The following is a 17,952-nucleotide window of genomic DNA, read 5'->3' on the forward strand; positions in this document are numbered from 1 at the left end:
TTATTTGCCATTCAGGAAACACCATGGTTTGCCGATATTGCAAACTATAAAGCTGCAAGGTTCATACCCAAGGAGTACAACAGGATACAAAAAAAGAAATTAATTACTGATGCAAAGTACTACTTGTGGGATGAACCCTATCTCTTTAAGAGATGTATAGACGGAATAATCCGTAGGTGTGTGCCTAGAGAAGAAGCACAGAGGATCCTGTGGCATTGCCATGGATCTCAATATGGAGGCCATTTCGGAGGTGAGTGAACAGCCACCAAGGTCCTCCAATGTGGCTTCTATTGGCCCACACTCTACAAAGATTCCCGAGAGTTTGTACGTAACTGTGACAGTTGCCAAAGAGCTGGTATTCTGCCTCATGGTTACGCCATGCCTCAACAAGGAATCTTGGAAATTGAGTTGTTTGATGTATGGGGAATTGACTTCATGGGACCTTTCCCACCATCATACTCAAATACTTATATTCTGGTGGCAGTTGACTATGTATCAAAATGGGTTGAGGCCATTGCCACACCCACCAATGATACTAAAACAGTGCTGAAGTTCCTCCAGAAACATATCTTTAGCAGGTTTGGTGTCCCTAGAGTACTAATCAGTGATGGAGGCACTCACTTCTGCAATAAACAGCTTTACTCTGCCATGGTTCGGTATGGAATTTGCCATAAGGTGGCTACTCCATATCATCCACAAACTAATGGGCAAGCTGAAGTCTCTAACAGAGAATTAAAGAGAATCCTAGAATGGACAGTAAGTACCCGGAGAAAGGATTGGGCACGGAGCTTGGATGATGCTTTGTGGGCTTACAGAACAGTATTCAAGACCCCTATAGGGACCTCCCCATACCAACTTGTGTATGGTAAGGCATGTCACCTGCCCGTGGAACTGGAACATAAAGCCTACTGGGCAACCAGATTCCTAAACTTTGATGCCAAATTAGCAGGAGAAAAAAGATTGCTCCAGCTAAATGAGCTAGAGGAATTCAGATTCACAGCTTTCGAAAATGCCAAGCTTTATAAAGAGAAATAAAAAAAGTGGCATGACAGAAAGCTGTCATCTAGAATCTTTGAACCAGGACAAAAGGTTCTGTTGTTCAATTCTAGGCTCAGGCTATTCCCCGGGAAATGAAATCCCGGTGGAGGGGACCATATGTGATTACAAGTGTATCACCATATGGTTATGTGGAGCTTCAGGATATTGATTCTGATAAGAAGTTCATTGTCAATGGACAGAGAATCAAGCACTATCTTGAAGGCAATGTTGAGCAAGAGTGCTCAAGGCTGAAGCTAGATTAAAAGCTCAGCAAGGTCCAGCTAAAGACAATAAAGAAGCGCTTGCTAGGAGGCAACCCAGCCATGGGGCATCAATCCTCTAAGCATTTTGCCCTATTTTTATTTTTATTTGTTTATATAGAGTTCATTGATAACAAGGTAAAGAATCAATTGCATAAGTTCACAGGGTTACAGAAGGAATCTGCACAAAAAACAGAGAAAAAGAGCTCACTGGCAAGAAAACGCCAGTAAGAGCCTATTTTGGGCGTTCAGCGCCCAAAAGGGGCAGCCAGTGGGTGCTGAACGCCACTAAGGATAGCAATCTGGCGTTCAACGCCAGAAAAGGGCAACAACTGGGCGTTGAACGCCCAGGAGAGCAGCATTTGGGCGTTGAACGCCCAAAACAGGCAGTGTTTGGGCGTTCAAACGCCAGGATAGTGGGGAGGAGGTAAAAATCATTCTTCTTCATATTTTTTCATTCTAATTTTAAAATTTCATGTTTTTAATTCATGATTTCTTGCATAAACATGTTAAGAACCTTGATTTCGAAAATCCCTCTTTAAAAATATCAAATGTATCTTAATCCATAAGCACCAAGCCTCTTTGCAAATTCAATCCAACTCTTTTCAAATCCTATTTTCAAAACAAATCTTATTTTTTCAACTAATATCTTTTTCAAATCTCCACATTATCTTTTTCAAAATCTAGATTTATCTTTTTCAAAAATTTTCATATCTTTTCAATTTTAAACTATATCATCTCTTATCATATCTTCTATCTTATCTTTTCCAAATCAATCTTTTTATCATATCTTTTCAAAATTTTCGAACCCACCCCCCTCCCTTTATATATGGGTTCGGCCTCCACCCTCCTCCATCAACAATTGCACCTAGCTCTCCTTCTATCCCTCTCCTTTCTTTTCTTTTGCTTGAGGACAAGCAAACCTCTAAGTTTGGTGTGTTCATCCGTGATCACTAAGAGCATGGCTCCTAAGGGAAAACAACCCACTTCAAGAGGCAAGAAAGAGAGTGTTCCAAAACCACTTTGGAATCAAGGGAAGTTCTTATCTAAAGAACATTCAGACCATTATAACAAAATAATGGGTCTGAGATCAGTGATCCCGGAAGTTAGATTCGATCTGAAAGAAGATGAATATCCGGAGATCCAGGAGCAAATTCGAATCAGGAACTGGGAAGTCCTAGCTAATCCTGAAACGAAAGTAGGGAGGAACATGGTTCAGGAGTTCTATGCTAATATGTGGCAAACTGACAAGCAGAAACTATCTGGGACTGCTTTCTATGACTATCGGACCGTGGTCAGAGGAAAGATTGTTCATACCCACCCTGACAGGATCAAGGAGATCTTAAAGCTACCTCAGCTGAAAGATGATCCAGACTCCTTCAACAGGAGAATGATGAGAACAGACAAGGGCCTGGATAAGATTCTAAAGGACATATGTATCCCTGGAGCCAGGTGGACCACCAACACAAAGGGTGTCCCAAATCAACTCAAGAGAGAAGATCTCAAACCAGTCACCAGAGGATGGCTGGACTTCATTGGGCATTCTCTGTTGCCCACTAGCAACCGTTCTGAAGTCACTGTTAAAAGAGCAGTGATGATCCATTGCATCATGATGGAAAAAGAAGTGGAAGTTCATCAGCTAATCTCAGCTGAACTCTACAAAATTGCTAACAAAAATTCTAAAGAGGCCAGGTTGGCTTATCCAAGCGTAATTTCTCTGCTCTGCAAGGACGCCGGAGTAAGGATGGTAATAACTGAGTATATCTCAGTTGAGAAACCAATCACCAAAGCATCAATGGAAAAACAACAAGCACAGGATGATCCCACCAAGAAGAAAACACAGGAATTTCTCCCAGAAATCCCTCAATCTGAATACTGGGAGTATCTTGAGACGTCTATTACCAAAATACGGGAAGCTATGGAACAAATAACAAAAGAAAAGAAGGAACACAGTCAAATTCTTACCTATATGTTTAAAGAACAAGAGGAGAAATGGCGTGACTTAAGGGAATTGAAGCGTAAGAAGTTATCTCCTGAAGGACCAAACACCCCACGGATCAGAGGAACATCCACTTCCCAGAACAAAGGTTGTTAAATTCCAATTTCTGCTTTAACTCTGTGATAGTGTCATGATAGAAGTTCACCTTAGGAGTCATATAGTAGTAATTAGTATCTATTTTGATTTTATCTCCAATTAAGCCATAGTTTATTTTTCTCATCATCAGCAAACATGAATAAAATAGTAGATCTTTTGAATAAGAGGCAATAAAATTTCGAGTTTTAATAAGGGAAATTCTAATTAGTTACATGTGGTGGCAATACTTTCTGTCTTCTGAATGAATGCTTGAACAGTGCATATGTCTTTTGAATTTGTTGTTTAAGACTGTTAAATATGTTGGCTCTTGAAAGAATGATGAACATGAGACATGTTATTGATAATCTGAAAAATTATAAAAATGATTCTTGAAGCAAGAAAAAGTAGCAAAAAAAAAAATCCAATAGCCCTTAAAACCAAAAGGCAAGGGTAATAAAAAGGATCCCACGGCTTTGAGTATCAGTGGATAGGAGGGCCTAAGGGAATAAAATCCTGGCCTAAGCGGCTAAACCGAGCTGTCCCTAACCATGTGCTTGTGGCGTGAAGGTGTCAAGTGAAAACTTGAGACTGAGCGGTTAAAGTCAAGGTCCAAAGCAGAAAGAAGAGTGTGCTTAAGAACTCTGGACACCTCTAATTGGGGACTTTAGCAAAGCTGAGTCACAATCTAAAAGGTTCACCCAATTATGTGTCTGTGGCATTTATGTATCCGGTGGTAATACTGGAAAACAAAGTGCTTAGGGCCATGGCCAAGACTCATGAAATAGCTGTGTTTAAGAATCATCATACTGAAATAGGAGAATCAATAACACTATCTGAATTCTAAGTTCCTATAGATGCCAATCACTCTGAGCTTCAATGGATAAAGTGAGATGCCAAAACTGTTCGGAAGCAAAAAGCTACTAGTCCCGCTCATCTAATTAGAATCTGAGCTTCACTCAAAAACTCTGAGATATTATTTCTTCTCAACCTATTAGTCTTCTATTTTATTTGTCTAGTTGCTTGAGGACAAGCAACAGTTTAAGTTTGGTGTTGTGATGAGCGGATATTTTATACGCTTTTTGGGATTAATTTCATATAGTTTTTAGTATATTCTAGTTAGTTTTTAGTTTATTTCCATTAGTTTTTAGGAAAAATTCATATTTCTGGACTTTACTATGAGTTGTGTTGTTTTCTTTAATTTCAGGTATTTTTCTGGCTGAAATTGAGGGAGCTGAGCAAAAATCTGATTCAGGCTGAAAAAGGACTGCTGATGCTGTTGGATTCTGACCTCCCTGCACTCAAAGTGGATTTTCTGGAGCTACAGAACTCAAAATGATGCGCTTCCAATTGCGTTGGAAAGTAGACATCCAGGGCTTTCCAGAAATATATAATAGTTTATACTTTGCTCAAGGATAGACGACGTAAACTGGCGTTTAACGCCAGCTCTCTGCCCAATTCCGGCGTCCAGCGCCAGAAAAGGATTAAAAGTTGGAGTTCAATGCCAGAAATGGATCCAAACCTGGCGTTGAACGCCCAAAACAGCCTTATGCACGTGAATTGTTTAAGTCTCAGCCCCAGCACACACCAAGTGGGCCCCAGAAGTGGATCTCTGCACCACCCATCATAGTTCACTCATTTTTTGTAAACCTAGGCTACTAGTTTAGTATTTAAACAACTTTTAGAGACTTATTTTGTATCTCATGAAATTTTAGACCTGAACTTTGTACTCTTTGATAGCATGAGTCTCTAAACTCCATTGTTGGGGGTGAGGAGCTCTGCTGCGTATCAATGAATTAATGCAAGTATTTCTGTTTTCTATTCAAAAATGCGTGTTCCTATCTAAGATATCCATTCGCGCCTAACTATGGAGAAGGTGATGATCAGTGACACTCATCACCTTTCTCAATCCATGAACGTGTGTCTGACAATCACCTCCGTTCTACATCAGATTGAATGAATATCTCTTAGATTTCTTAATCAGAATCTTCGTGGTATAAGCTAGATTGATGGCGGCATTCATGAGAATCCGGAAAGTCTAAACCTTGTCTGTGGTATTCTGAGTAGGATTCAAGGATTGAATGACTGTGACGAGCTTCAAACTCGCGAGTGCTGGGCGTAGTGACAGACGCAAAAGGAGGGTGAATCCTATTCCAGCATGATCGGGAACCTCAGATGATTAGCCGTGCTGTGACAGAGAATTTGGACCATTTTCACAAGAGGAGGGGATGTAACCATTGACAATGGTGATGCCCCAACACACAGCTTGCCATAGAAGGACGTGCGTGCGTGAATCAGAGGACAAAGGAAAGCAGAGATTCAGAAGACAAAGCATCTCCAAAACTCCAACATATTCTCCATTACTGCATAACAAGTAACCTTTAACCCATGCTCTCTTGTTTATTCGCAATTCAACTGATAAATACAATTGACTTCCTGACTAAGAATTGCAAGATAACCATAGATTGCTTCAAACCAACAATCTCCGTGGGATTCGACCCTTACTCACGTAAGGTATTACTTGGACGACCCAGTGCACTTGCTGGTTAGTGGTACGAGTTGTGAAAAGTGAGATTCACAATTCGTGCACCAAGGGTCTGCATTGACTACAGACGCCTCAACCAAGCAACCCGTAAGGATCACTATCCTCTTCCATTCATTGATCAAATGCTGGATCGCCTGTCAGGTAAATCGCATTATTGTTTTCTAGATGGTTACACAGGTTATTTCCAGATTCATATAGCTCCTGAGGATCAGGAAAAGACCACTTTTACATGTCCTTTTGGGACTTATGCTTACAAGAGAATGCCATTTGGCTTGTGCAATGCACCAGCTACTTTCCAGAGGTGCATGATGAGTCTTTTCTCTGATCTTATTGAGGACTGTATGGAGGTTTTTATGGATGATTTTAGTGTTTATGGCGATTCCTTTAGCCTTTGCTTAGATGGTTTATCTAGAGTATTAGATAGATGTGTCAATACAAACCTGGTATTAAATTTTGAAAAATATCACTTTATGGTTAAACAAGGGATTGTACTAGGACATGTTGTGTCTAACACTGGCATTTCTGTAGATCCAGCAAAGGTAGATGTTATTTCTAGTTTACCTTACCCCTCTTCTGTGAGGGAGGTCCGTTCTTTCCTTGGCCATGCAGGTTTTTACAGGAGGTTCATTAAGGACTTCAGTAAGGTAGCACTTCCCTTATCCAGGCTACTACAGTTTGATAAGCTGAAGACTACACTGACTCAAGCTCCAATTGTGAGAGGACCAGACTGGAGCCAACCATTTGAAATAATGTGTGATGCTTCCAACCATGCCGTAGGAGCAGCACTAGCTCAGCATGAAGGTAAGGACCCTTTTGTTATTGCTTACGCGTCTAAAACTTTAGATGCCGCTCAGTCGAATTACACTACTACTGAGAAAGAGCTTCTTGCTATTGTTTTTGCTCTGGATAAATTCTGAGCCTATTTACTTGGTACGAAGTTAGTAGTGTATTCAGACCACGCAGCTCTGAAGTATTTATTATCTAAAAAGGAGTCCAAACCAAGGCTTATACGTTGGATACTGCTATTACAAGAATTTAATTTGGAAATTAAGGACAGGAGTGGTAACCAGAATTTAGTGGCAGACCACTTGAGTCGCCTTGAGCACATTACAGATGGCTCCACTCCTATAGCTGATAATTTCCCATTTGATCACCTGCAAGCAGTATCTGAGATAGTCTCTTGGTATGCACCTGTAGCTAATTATCTAGTTAGCCGCACTTTTCCTCCAAACTTTTCTAAGCATCAAAGAGACACACTGAAAAGCGAGTCTAAATATTATATATGGGATGACCCATATTATGGAGATGTGGCACTGACCAGATAATTAGACGGTGTGTGCCTCAATTAGAATTCCAGTCCATCTTAGAGGCTTGTCACTCATCTGAGAGTGGAGGACATTTTGGCCCTCAAAGAACTGCTAGAAAAATCTTAGATTGTGGATTCTGGTGGCCTACTCTTTTTAGGGACGCTGCTGAATTTTGTAGATCTTGTTTCCCATGCCAGAAATTTGGTAATATATCCAGGAGGGATGAGATGCCTCAACAGATTATGCTTTTCTATGAAATTTTTGATGTTTGGGGCATTGACTTCATGGGTCCATTTCCAAATTCTAATGGTTATTTTTATATTTTGTTAGCTGTGGATTATATTTTCAAATGGGTAGAAGCAATTCTTACCCGCAATGATGATGCTAACACTGTTGTTTTCTTTGTGAGAAACCATATTATTTGTCGCTTTGGATCACCACGAGCAATCGTGAGCGATCAAGGCACCCATTTTTGTAACAGGAGACTAATAGGACTAATGAAGAAACATGGGATAATTCATAAAGTTGCAACAGCCTACCATCTTCAGACTAATGGGCAAGCCGAGGTGTCAAATAGAGAGATAAAGCGTATCTTGCAGAAGATAGTCAAACCTCATAGAAGAGACTGGAGCACCAGGCTATAAGATGCACTCTGGGCATACAGAACAGTATACAAAACACCCATTGGGATGAGTCCTTTCCGCTTAGTTTATGGAAAAGCTTGTCATCTCCCTGTTGAAATAGAGCATAAAGCCTTTTGGGCAGTAAAGGAATGCAACATGGGAATTGAGAGAGCCGGAGCTGAAAGGAAGTTGCAACTGCAGGAACTGGAAAGCCTTCGCCTAGAAGCTTATGAGAACTCACGACTATACAAGGAGAAGATGAAGGCTGTACATGATCAGCATATCAAGAGGAAAGAGTTCCAACCTGGGGACTTAGTCCTCCTTTACAAGTCTCGACTGAGGCTCATGCCAGGCAAGTTGAGATCAAGATGGGAAGGTCCATACAGAGTAGAGAAGGCCGAACCGTACGGAGTCTATCACCTAAGTCATCCTTCAAGCTCTGAACCTATCAAAGTTAATGGACATCGTTTAAAGCTGTACCATTTACCATGGCGAGAAGCTGAAGAAAAACAAGGAGCTCGAGATCTTCCTCTTGGAAGATCCCCACATAGCCGAAGACTGAGCTAGTGGAGCGTCCAACTTACGGACGTTAAAGCAAAGTGCTAGGTGGGAGACAACCCACCATGGTATGATCATTCTTTTCTTTATTTTTAGTTTTCTTATTCAATAACTCTTCTCTTCATTAGTACATTTCATGCATCTGCATTTCCATACTTTTATTTAAAAAAAATAAATAAATAATCACGTGACGCGACCGCCTCATTGACGCGTCCGCGTCGCAAGGAGCTGGGAGACAATAATAATATGAACAGAGAGTTACACAGGAGCAGGGTTGGAGGCGTGCCAATGGCACAAATCGTCCCACGCGACCGCGTCGCCGACGCGACCGCGTCATATGGGAATAATGGCCTTCCACGCGATCGCGTGCCCCACGCAATCGCGTACCCCACGCGGCCGCGTGACCTGGATTTCGACGTAACAAGGGTGCACAGCCGAAAGTTGTGCTAGAGTGGTGCTGGACTGGCGCTGGACGCGCAGTCTCTCTCACGCGATCGCGTGCCCCACACGACCGTGTCGTATCCCAATAATTGACCACTCACGCGATCGCATGCCCCATGCGATCGCGTCACCCAAAATTTGGCACTATTATGATTTTGAACAGAGAGTTGTGCGACTGCGAGGCTACCCTCGCGCCATTAGCCTAAAACGGGTCACGCGACCGCGTGACTGACGCGATCGCGTCATTGAGTTTAAGCACAAGTCGCGCGACAGCGTGTGGCCCACGCGACCGCGTCGCTTGCACCGCACAGTTTTCCTGATTTGCCAAATTATCATATCTTTTTCTCCCCAAATCCTATTTTCTCTTATTCCCCCCTTATTTCTTCTCCCTCCCTTCTTCCCTTCTTCCTTCTTTCTCACTTTTTACTTTCTCTCACCCCCATTAAGAAGGTTCTTCTTGTTCCCCTTCCCTCCTTACTTTTCTATTATTTTTATATGTTATCTTCTTTTCTTTTCTTTTCACCTTCATTATTCATATTTTCTTTTTCTTTCTTTTTCCTTTTTACTTGGTGTTATCAATTTATGTGAGTCATTATTTATTATTATATGCTTGTGGAGTGTTGTAAATTTGTTTGACAATTATATATTGCTTTTTAAGGGATTACTTGCATGTTCAAATTCTTATTTTCAAGAGCTTCTTCTACATGCATGCTATGTGTTTGTGAAAAAGCCCATATGGCATTATGAACTTCTTTACATTTTTCTACTCTCATATTCAATGCTTGCTTTTCATAAATTTCCTTTACTATTTTATTCATTGAATTTAATTGTCAATACAAACGTGATGGTTTGTTACGAGTGATGCTTGATCTATGCTACTCATGCCCTTTGCCGGCATGCCAATAAACACCTTGCATTCACTTGTCATCATATGCACTAGCTATTTTCCATTAATGAGTTTTCACATGTAATCCGGACCATGTGTTAACATCATTCTTCTTTATTGTGCATTGATTATCACTTACACCACCCTCTTCCTTGCTCTATCCCTTTAAATTTAATTTACTTTCTCTTCCCTTTTACAGGATGGCCACCAAGAAAGGAAAAGAGAAAGCTACTCCCAAACAACCAGCAAGAAGAGGTACAAAGAGAGCATTAGTGGCAGAACCCTCTTCAACTACGGTAAAGCCCTCAACAAAGAAAATTAAGAGGATTATAAAGGTTGACGATAAAGAAAGAGCCTTCCCAGCAAAGGACACTGCGCGATTCCCCAATCGCTACTGTGAGTAGATGTTCCCCATCCTGGCAGAAAGGAGTTACAACAACGAATACCTTCTTCTCCTCCCACCCAATATTGCTACCTTTGTTGAGCCACAAATTGCCCGAAGACAATGGGGTTTCCTACGAAGACAGCCAAGGCAGGTCAATCTTTCTTGGGTAGTCGAGTTCTACTCCAACTTCCACCTGCCAACCCTGCAGTCTGTCTATGTCCGTCAGAAATAAGTCTCCATTACAGAAGAGGCCATTCAAAAAGTTCTAAGTCTTCCCCCTATTCCAGAAGGATTGGATGCCTTTCAAGAAGCCACACTCAAGCGCCAGCTGTACCAATTTGACTGGGACGCCGTTCTCAGAGTTATCACACTACCTGGCAGCAGATGGATCTACGGATACCATCGTACCAGCCCTAAGGGAATTTTGGCTTCAGCACTTACCTAGGAGGCTCGCGTATGGGCACAGATTATGTCCCATTACGTCTTTCCGAGCACTCACGAGTCCTCCTTCACTGCGGACATGGCCGTTCTACTATGGTGCATCCTTACAGATCAACCTCTGAATCTACCAAGACATATCCGGAATGCCATGGGACACGTACAAATCACTGGCAACTTACCTTTTCCAGCCCTGGTCTCAGATCTTGTCTCAGCCATCGGAGTCTCCTACAGAGCTGGGGACACCAAAGCCATGCTTCCACGGGATGATCAATATGTCCCCAACGGGAAGTACCTTAGACTTCCAGCAGCCACTACCAGCCAGCCCATTAAACCAGTTGAAGATATTCCTTCTTCAACACCACAAGCACCTACAACAGCCCAACTACTCCATCAGATACTTGAAAAGTTGGATCGGCATGAACAGAAAGCTAAGATGAGAGAGCGCCGTAACAAGCGCCGATTCACATATCTCAAGGAGCTGCTCATGGGAAAATTCAAGGACTCAGACACCCCGGAATCCACTTCTTTTACCAGCACAGGGAGCCATGATGGTCCCGACTGTGGAGATACTGGTACCAGCCCACCTTTGTTCTTGACAGATGGCACCGAGGACGGTGCAAAGCCTTTAGTGTGGGGAGGCCGGTCAGTACCTGACTTCCGGAGGTAATCTCTCTTCCCTAGCACCAATAAATTAGGATATTTAGTTAGATTTTTCTTTTATAGAATATGATAAATTGCATAGTAATAGATTAGTTGCATGCATGTTCTGCTTGATTAAAAAGACAATAAGTTTCTTCTAAGACCCTATCTTTGGAATAAAATTTTACTAATTTTAATTAAAACTTTTATGTTAAATTTGCTTGAAGTTGTATTTGGAACATGATTTTTGAGCCAAAGAACACACAACCTGTGAGATTTGAGCCTAATTACATGGTTACATTATTTAACCATAAATATTTTATTCTTGTGTATTTACTTCTCTATGATTGTAATCTATATTTTGTTTCATCCTATATGTCCAATGTTTATTATATTTATATGTTTACATATGATTGAGGCCATTATTTGTTTAGCTCACTTATCCAAATAAAGCCTACCCTTTCAATTACCTTTGTTAGCCACTTTGAGCCTTTAAATCCCATTTGTTCTATATTTTACCACATTACTAGCCTTAAGCAGAAAAATAATTATATATCCCAAATTGAATCTTTGGTTAGCTTAAGATAGAATTGTGTGTGTTATCCAAGTATGAGAAATTGTGGAAACAAAAGATAATAAGGAAATGAGTCATGATAATATTATGGGAATTTGGATACCTACTCATGTGAAACTATAAGAATTAAAAATCTATGTGCATTGATAAGCTATGTTATTTTTATGTTTCTATGTTTTTTTTAAAAAAAAATCCAAAAATATTCCACAAATAAATAAGGGGACAAAAATTACCCCAATGTTAAATTAAGAATAAAGATCAATGCATGTATGATAAAATCAAAATAAAAGGTTGAAACATGAGTATGGAATGTGAAAAGAAATTTTTGGGTAGCTAGGTATGAATTCTAAAGTTATATAGAATATATAGGTTATGTTAAAGCTTGGCTTAATTAAAGATTCAATTTATATAGAATATATATATATATATATATATATATATATATATATATATATATATATATTCTTACCCTCACCTTGGCCCCATTACAACCTGGGAAAGACCTCATGATGTTTGCATTGGTATATTAAATGTTGTTGATCGGTTAGGGGAAGAACAAAAATTAGAGAGCATGATTAGAGAAGGATAGAGTGATGACCCTATACACTAGAGAGGCTAGAGTGTACATACATTATCAATGAGGGTTCCATGCTTGAATTTCTATGTTCCCTGCTTTCATGAGCTATCTTCTTGCATTTTTATCTGTTCTTACTGTATAAGAATTGAGTTTGTGGAATTTAATTTTCAATTGTTTTGAAGAGCTCACTTACTTTTGATCAAGTAGACAAAAATCATATAGTTGCATTCGCATATATAGGTTGCATTGCATTGCACAGGTTTTACATGTTCTTACTCATTCATTTTATCTCCTTCAACTAAGCATGAGGACATGCTAATGTTTAAGTGTGGGGAGGTTGATAAACCACTATTTTATGGTTTATATTGTGTTTAATTATGTGGTTTTATCATGATCTTTACCCACTTATTCATTAAATAAGCATGCATTTATAATTCCTTCCTAAAGTTATTACATGATTGAAAACTTGCTTCCTAGAGACTTTTAATTATGTATTTTATTTCTCCTTTATTCCATTCGATGCCGTGATCTGTGTGTTAAGTGTTTCAGGCTTTATAGGGCATGAATGAGTTGGAGATTGGAGAGGAAGCTTACAAAAATGGAAGGAACACAAGGAATTGAGGAGATGACCAGCGAGAAGTGACGCGGCCGCATGGATGACGCGACCGTGCGAAAGAGAGGAAATCGCAGTGACGCGGCCGCATGGATGACGCGACCGCGTGGTAAAGCAGAAAGCCGAATGATGCGGCCGCATGGATGACACGACCGCGTGACATGCGCGATCTGCATAATCTGTAGAACATGCAGAAACCAACAACAACATTCATTCCGCATAGTTTTAGTTTTTAGATCTAGTTTTCCTCTCCTCTAGGTTTTCTTTCTACACATTCATGGTTTTTAGGATTTGTTATTTTTCATTCTTTTTGCATTGGGATATTGAGAAGAGTTATTGCCTCATCAAGACTTCGACATTCTAGTTCGTTCTCTTTACTTGTCTCTTACTCTTCCATGTTACTTAATTTACTTAATTTTACCATTGGATTATTTTAGCATTTATCAATACAAGAATTACTTTTATTTTTAATTAATCTTTTGATCATTATTTATCATGTCTTTCTTTAATTTCTTTTCTTATGTTATGAATTTTACATTTACAATGAGCGAGTAGTTCCCTAACTTGATGGGGAGTTGATTGAAAGGAACCCTTGAGTTAGGATGCTCAAGAGAAAGATTGTAATTGGGTTATTGTTGGATTATTCTCTAGTCACTCACACCAATCCTCCCAAGAGTGGATTGGAACTTGTGGATAGAAACAGCATTCCAACTTGTTTGACTTTCCCTTACTTAGTAAGGGACAACTAAACATAATAACCCTCAATTGTCAATTAATCTTGAGAGTACTCCAATAAGAATAGGGCTTCCAGCTAATCAACTCCCAGTTAAGGCTTTTATTTAAATTTATATAAATTCTCTAATTTAATTTTCTGCCATTCAACTCAAACCTTTTTGAAAACATCTGATTAAAACATAGCACACTTTTCTGCAACTCGTTGGGAGATGACCTGGGATCCATACTCCCAGTATTTTAATTTTAGTTTCTGTGACACCCTTCTAAATTGATAAGCGGATTTCTGGTTGGTTGAGAACTATACTTGCAACGCATATTTTATAATCATTCTTAACTCGCCAATTTCCGCTCGTATCAATATATATATATTGGACCTAACAAAAGATCTTGTAGTAGCTATGTAAAATATTTGTGATATTATATAAAATATTAAAAGAGAATAATAATTTTGAAGATACATAATAAAGAAAGAAAAAATAAAATACAATTAAGAGTCTTATGATTAATAAGAAATGATAACAAAAATCTTAAGAATGAAGTTGTTTTCAAAAATTGGTTACAATTCTTGATAAATAATGATTATCTTATGTTAAATAAACAAACTAAAAAAATATTATATTAAATTTTTATGATACATCTAAAATAATATAATAGTTCACAAATTATTTTAGAATACATCCAAAACTCAACCATATTTATTCAAAAAAATAAATCTTAACAATAGGATTTTTTTTATAAGTTATCTATAATAATATATAAAAAAAACTATAAAAAGTTTGATATTTATTTCTGCTTTCTTATCTTACCCCTATTAATAAACAGTAATTAATTAATTTAAAAATTAGTTAAAAATATAATTATCAGTTAAATTTTTTTTATTCATATTATGATTACCTTTTTATTCTACACATAAATTTTACTCACATTATCCTCTTTTTTATCATCAAAAACTCAATTTTTATGTAAAAACATTAACGGATATATGCATGTGGAATTCATCATCTTATGACATACAAAAAGAAACAAAAGTAGGAAAAATACTAACAAAACCTATTAATCTTCATTTACGAAAATTATTTTTATAGTCTCCTATAATTAATACGTATATTTTTAGTTATCAAAATTTACATTACTTTTTTTTCTATCTACTTCTGTCTTAAATCATGTAACTTCTAATTTATTATTATATTTTCTATCATATATCTTCTATTTTTCTAACAATTTTATTTTATTAAGTTTTTCTTATTTATTTCATCTTTAACTTTGAAGTGTTAAACATAAACAAGGTCATGGATACCAAATCTTCACAATTTTGGAATAATACTCATTTTGAAAAAAAAGTAGTGCTCTGTGTGTGGTATTAAGATCATTGATGAGTGTAAATTTTAGAGTATTTTCAATCTGAATAGTTGTAATCATCTAATCAATAGGTAATTTGAGAGAATATGTTTGATTTTAAACAACTATCCTTGCTAAAGAATATTAGGTATCTCTCTTATTGAATATTGATTTTTTTCTTTTAAAAAAAATTGTGTATTTATGTGTTACATTTTATTTTTGTGGTAAAAAACAGTATGACTGAGATCTAAATATCAAAGTTTATTTTGTATTTATGATCATTAATGGAGTATTTTACAAAAATGATATTTAAGTCAGTTTTTTTTTTTATTTTATAACCATTTTATATTTTGGAATTCAAAATTTTATATTGTGTATTTTTGTGTAAGGTTTATTTTTGTAATTTACATTAATTCTGTTAACCACAAAGTACTAATAGTAGTTTTAATTTTTAACTTTTATGATAAATAAAAAAACTGGCTGTTTTGTAATTTGTTAGTGGATGAACCTTGCTTCCAATAGTTTTGTTCTTAATAGGGATAAAATTCTTTCCTAAAGCATGAGTTTAAGTTTCCTCAAAAGAGGGGCACTTCTTACCTAACTCCCTTAACATACAAGATTTAACAAATTCCCATAACTGAAGCAGCATGACTTCCTATTATTAGTTTTCAAATAATGACTGAAACGTTGAGTTAGACATTTCCAAATCCTAAGAGTTAGCTGCCTTGTGTTGTGCATGCTAACATGTAGAAATAGAAAAGTCCAAATATTCTGTAGCTTCGTTTACTGCTTATTGTCAATCCATGAAGCCAACATTTGCTTTTAATATGTAAAGGAGAAGAAGGCAAAAAACAGAGTGAAACAAAAATCGTAGGTGACCTCTCTAAAGCAAAAGCAGGATATGTGATGACCACTCGGTATATGAAAATGACCATTCTTAAGATGGTTAAATGATTTAATATATTAAATTATATGTGAGTAATTACCGACACATGAAAATTTTGTGAGTAATCACCGAATATATAAAGTATGAGATATTATACCAGCTCATACTCCATTTATATAATAATGTGATATGAACTCATCAATTCTAAGTGAATTCTATATTTTATTCACCCTTAATACGTAACCAGGCACCCAGTTAGCAAGAAAAACTAGTGTGAGAAAAGGTAGCTAAAGGATACTTGAGCCAATCAATTTGGTTAGGCCAAAAGTTATAGTCATGGCTAACCACCCATCAACGAAGGCCCTAACACAAGACCTAAATAGAGGATCCTTACCAAGAATGGCAGCCAAGTAACCAAACAAAATTAAAGCAAAACTAACCGACCCAAAATAAGTCGCAACCTGAGCTTATAGTCCCTTACTAAAGATGCCGCATGTAGAGGAACCATTGCAGCTACCGAGAATGCAAAACCTGATGCTGCCGTTGCTTGCAAAGGGTTTGGTAAACCCTCTTTCTCTTTCTCATCTTCTACTTTTTCTTCTTCTTGTCTCTTTATTTGTACAATCTCTATGTCTAACTGTGAATACACAGAAACAAACTCACCAATGGCCATGCTACATGCCCCAGCCACAAGGCCTACGAAACTCGACAACACCATGGCCTTCATGTCTTCTCTTACTGCTTTCACTCCCATCATCAGAGCCACCATCAACAGCAGCCCGTCATTCGCTCCCAGCAATGCTGCACGCAGCCAATGGGATCTTTTTGAGTAATCAAATTCCTCCTTCTTATTTGCTTCTTCTTCGTTCTCTGAGTTCTTGATAATTGTTGTTGTTGCTCAAAGTCACTCACTACAAATTTGATTTCGTTATTAATGGGTGATCACTATTATTGTTATTATTACTATGATTGGATGCCATGAAAATTGAAAAACGATGGATGATGAAGAATGATTAAAGTGTGGAGGACACACACAATTTAATGGTATTTATGGATGAAATTTTGGTTACTATTGGAGGAGTGGAATTTCTCCACTAATAAAGTGTGTTATCTATCAAGCTTTTATTGTCCTTTTTACTTTAACAAAAATAAAATAAAATGGTTACTATTGGAGGAGTGGGATGATTTCTCCACTAATAAAGGTTGTTGAATTGTTAGAATAAAAATATTAGACTGAAGTCTAAAAATGTTGGTTAAAATAATAAATTCTTAGGATATTCTGTATTTATTATAGTTCATCAACGATCTTTAATTTATCAACGTTTGATTTTTATTTAATAAAATCTAATAGTTTATAAAAATGTAGCCTATTTAATGCGCATAAAATTATTGTGCTTATATTAGACAAATTTAAAGGTATACATGTCCTTTCTAAAAGATAATAAAAATATAGATTTATCATGCATCCAAAATCATAAAACTTCACACAAAATAATTTTTGAACCAATCCAAAACTCATTTAAATCTATGACTATATTTTCACTAATATAGTGGAAAAAACTTAATACAGTATATATATAATGTAAACCCCGATTAAATTAGTAAATAATTAGTCAATAAATTAGTTTTTAATAAGGAGGATTAGAAATGTGAATATTATATTAAATTAGAATAGAGCTCGTCGAAACGAGAATTTTGACACCAATTTCGAAAAAATCGGTCCAAAATTAGACCGAACGGGCCGAACCGGTTGAACCGGGCCCAAACCGGGCCCGTGGGCCCAACCGGCCCAGCATTTAATGAATCCAAGTCTCTCTTCTTCCCCATTCAGCAGAGGCAGCGTGAAACACATTTAGGGGAAGAGAGAAACGAAGAACGTTTCCAACCCTTACGGTAAATTCAATTTGCCGTAACTCCTCCGTCCGAGCTCCAATCGCCGCACCGTTTATGGCCACGCGTCCACCGCGTCGAGCTCTACATTTCTACCGGAACAATTTCATAGGTAAATCATTCTTTTATTCTTAGCCTCTTCTTC

General features: G+C 37.7%; 1 pseudogene; it reads right to left on the reverse strand.

The window, feature by feature from the left end:
- Positions 1-16,204: 16,204 nt before the first annotated feature.
- LOC112721657 (vacuolar iron transporter homolog 1-like) lies at positions 16,205-17,744 on the reverse strand (annotated as a pseudogene).
- Between the last annotated feature and the right edge of the window lie 208 nt (positions 17,745-17,952).

Source organism: Arachis hypogaea, chromosome 11 (assembly GCF_003086295.3).
Source record: "Arachis hypogaea cultivar Tifrunner chromosome 11, arahy.Tifrunner.gnm2.J5K5, whole genome shotgun sequence".
NCBI classification, from domain to species: Eukaryota; Viridiplantae; Streptophyta; class Magnoliopsida; order Fabales; family Fabaceae; genus Arachis; species Arachis hypogaea.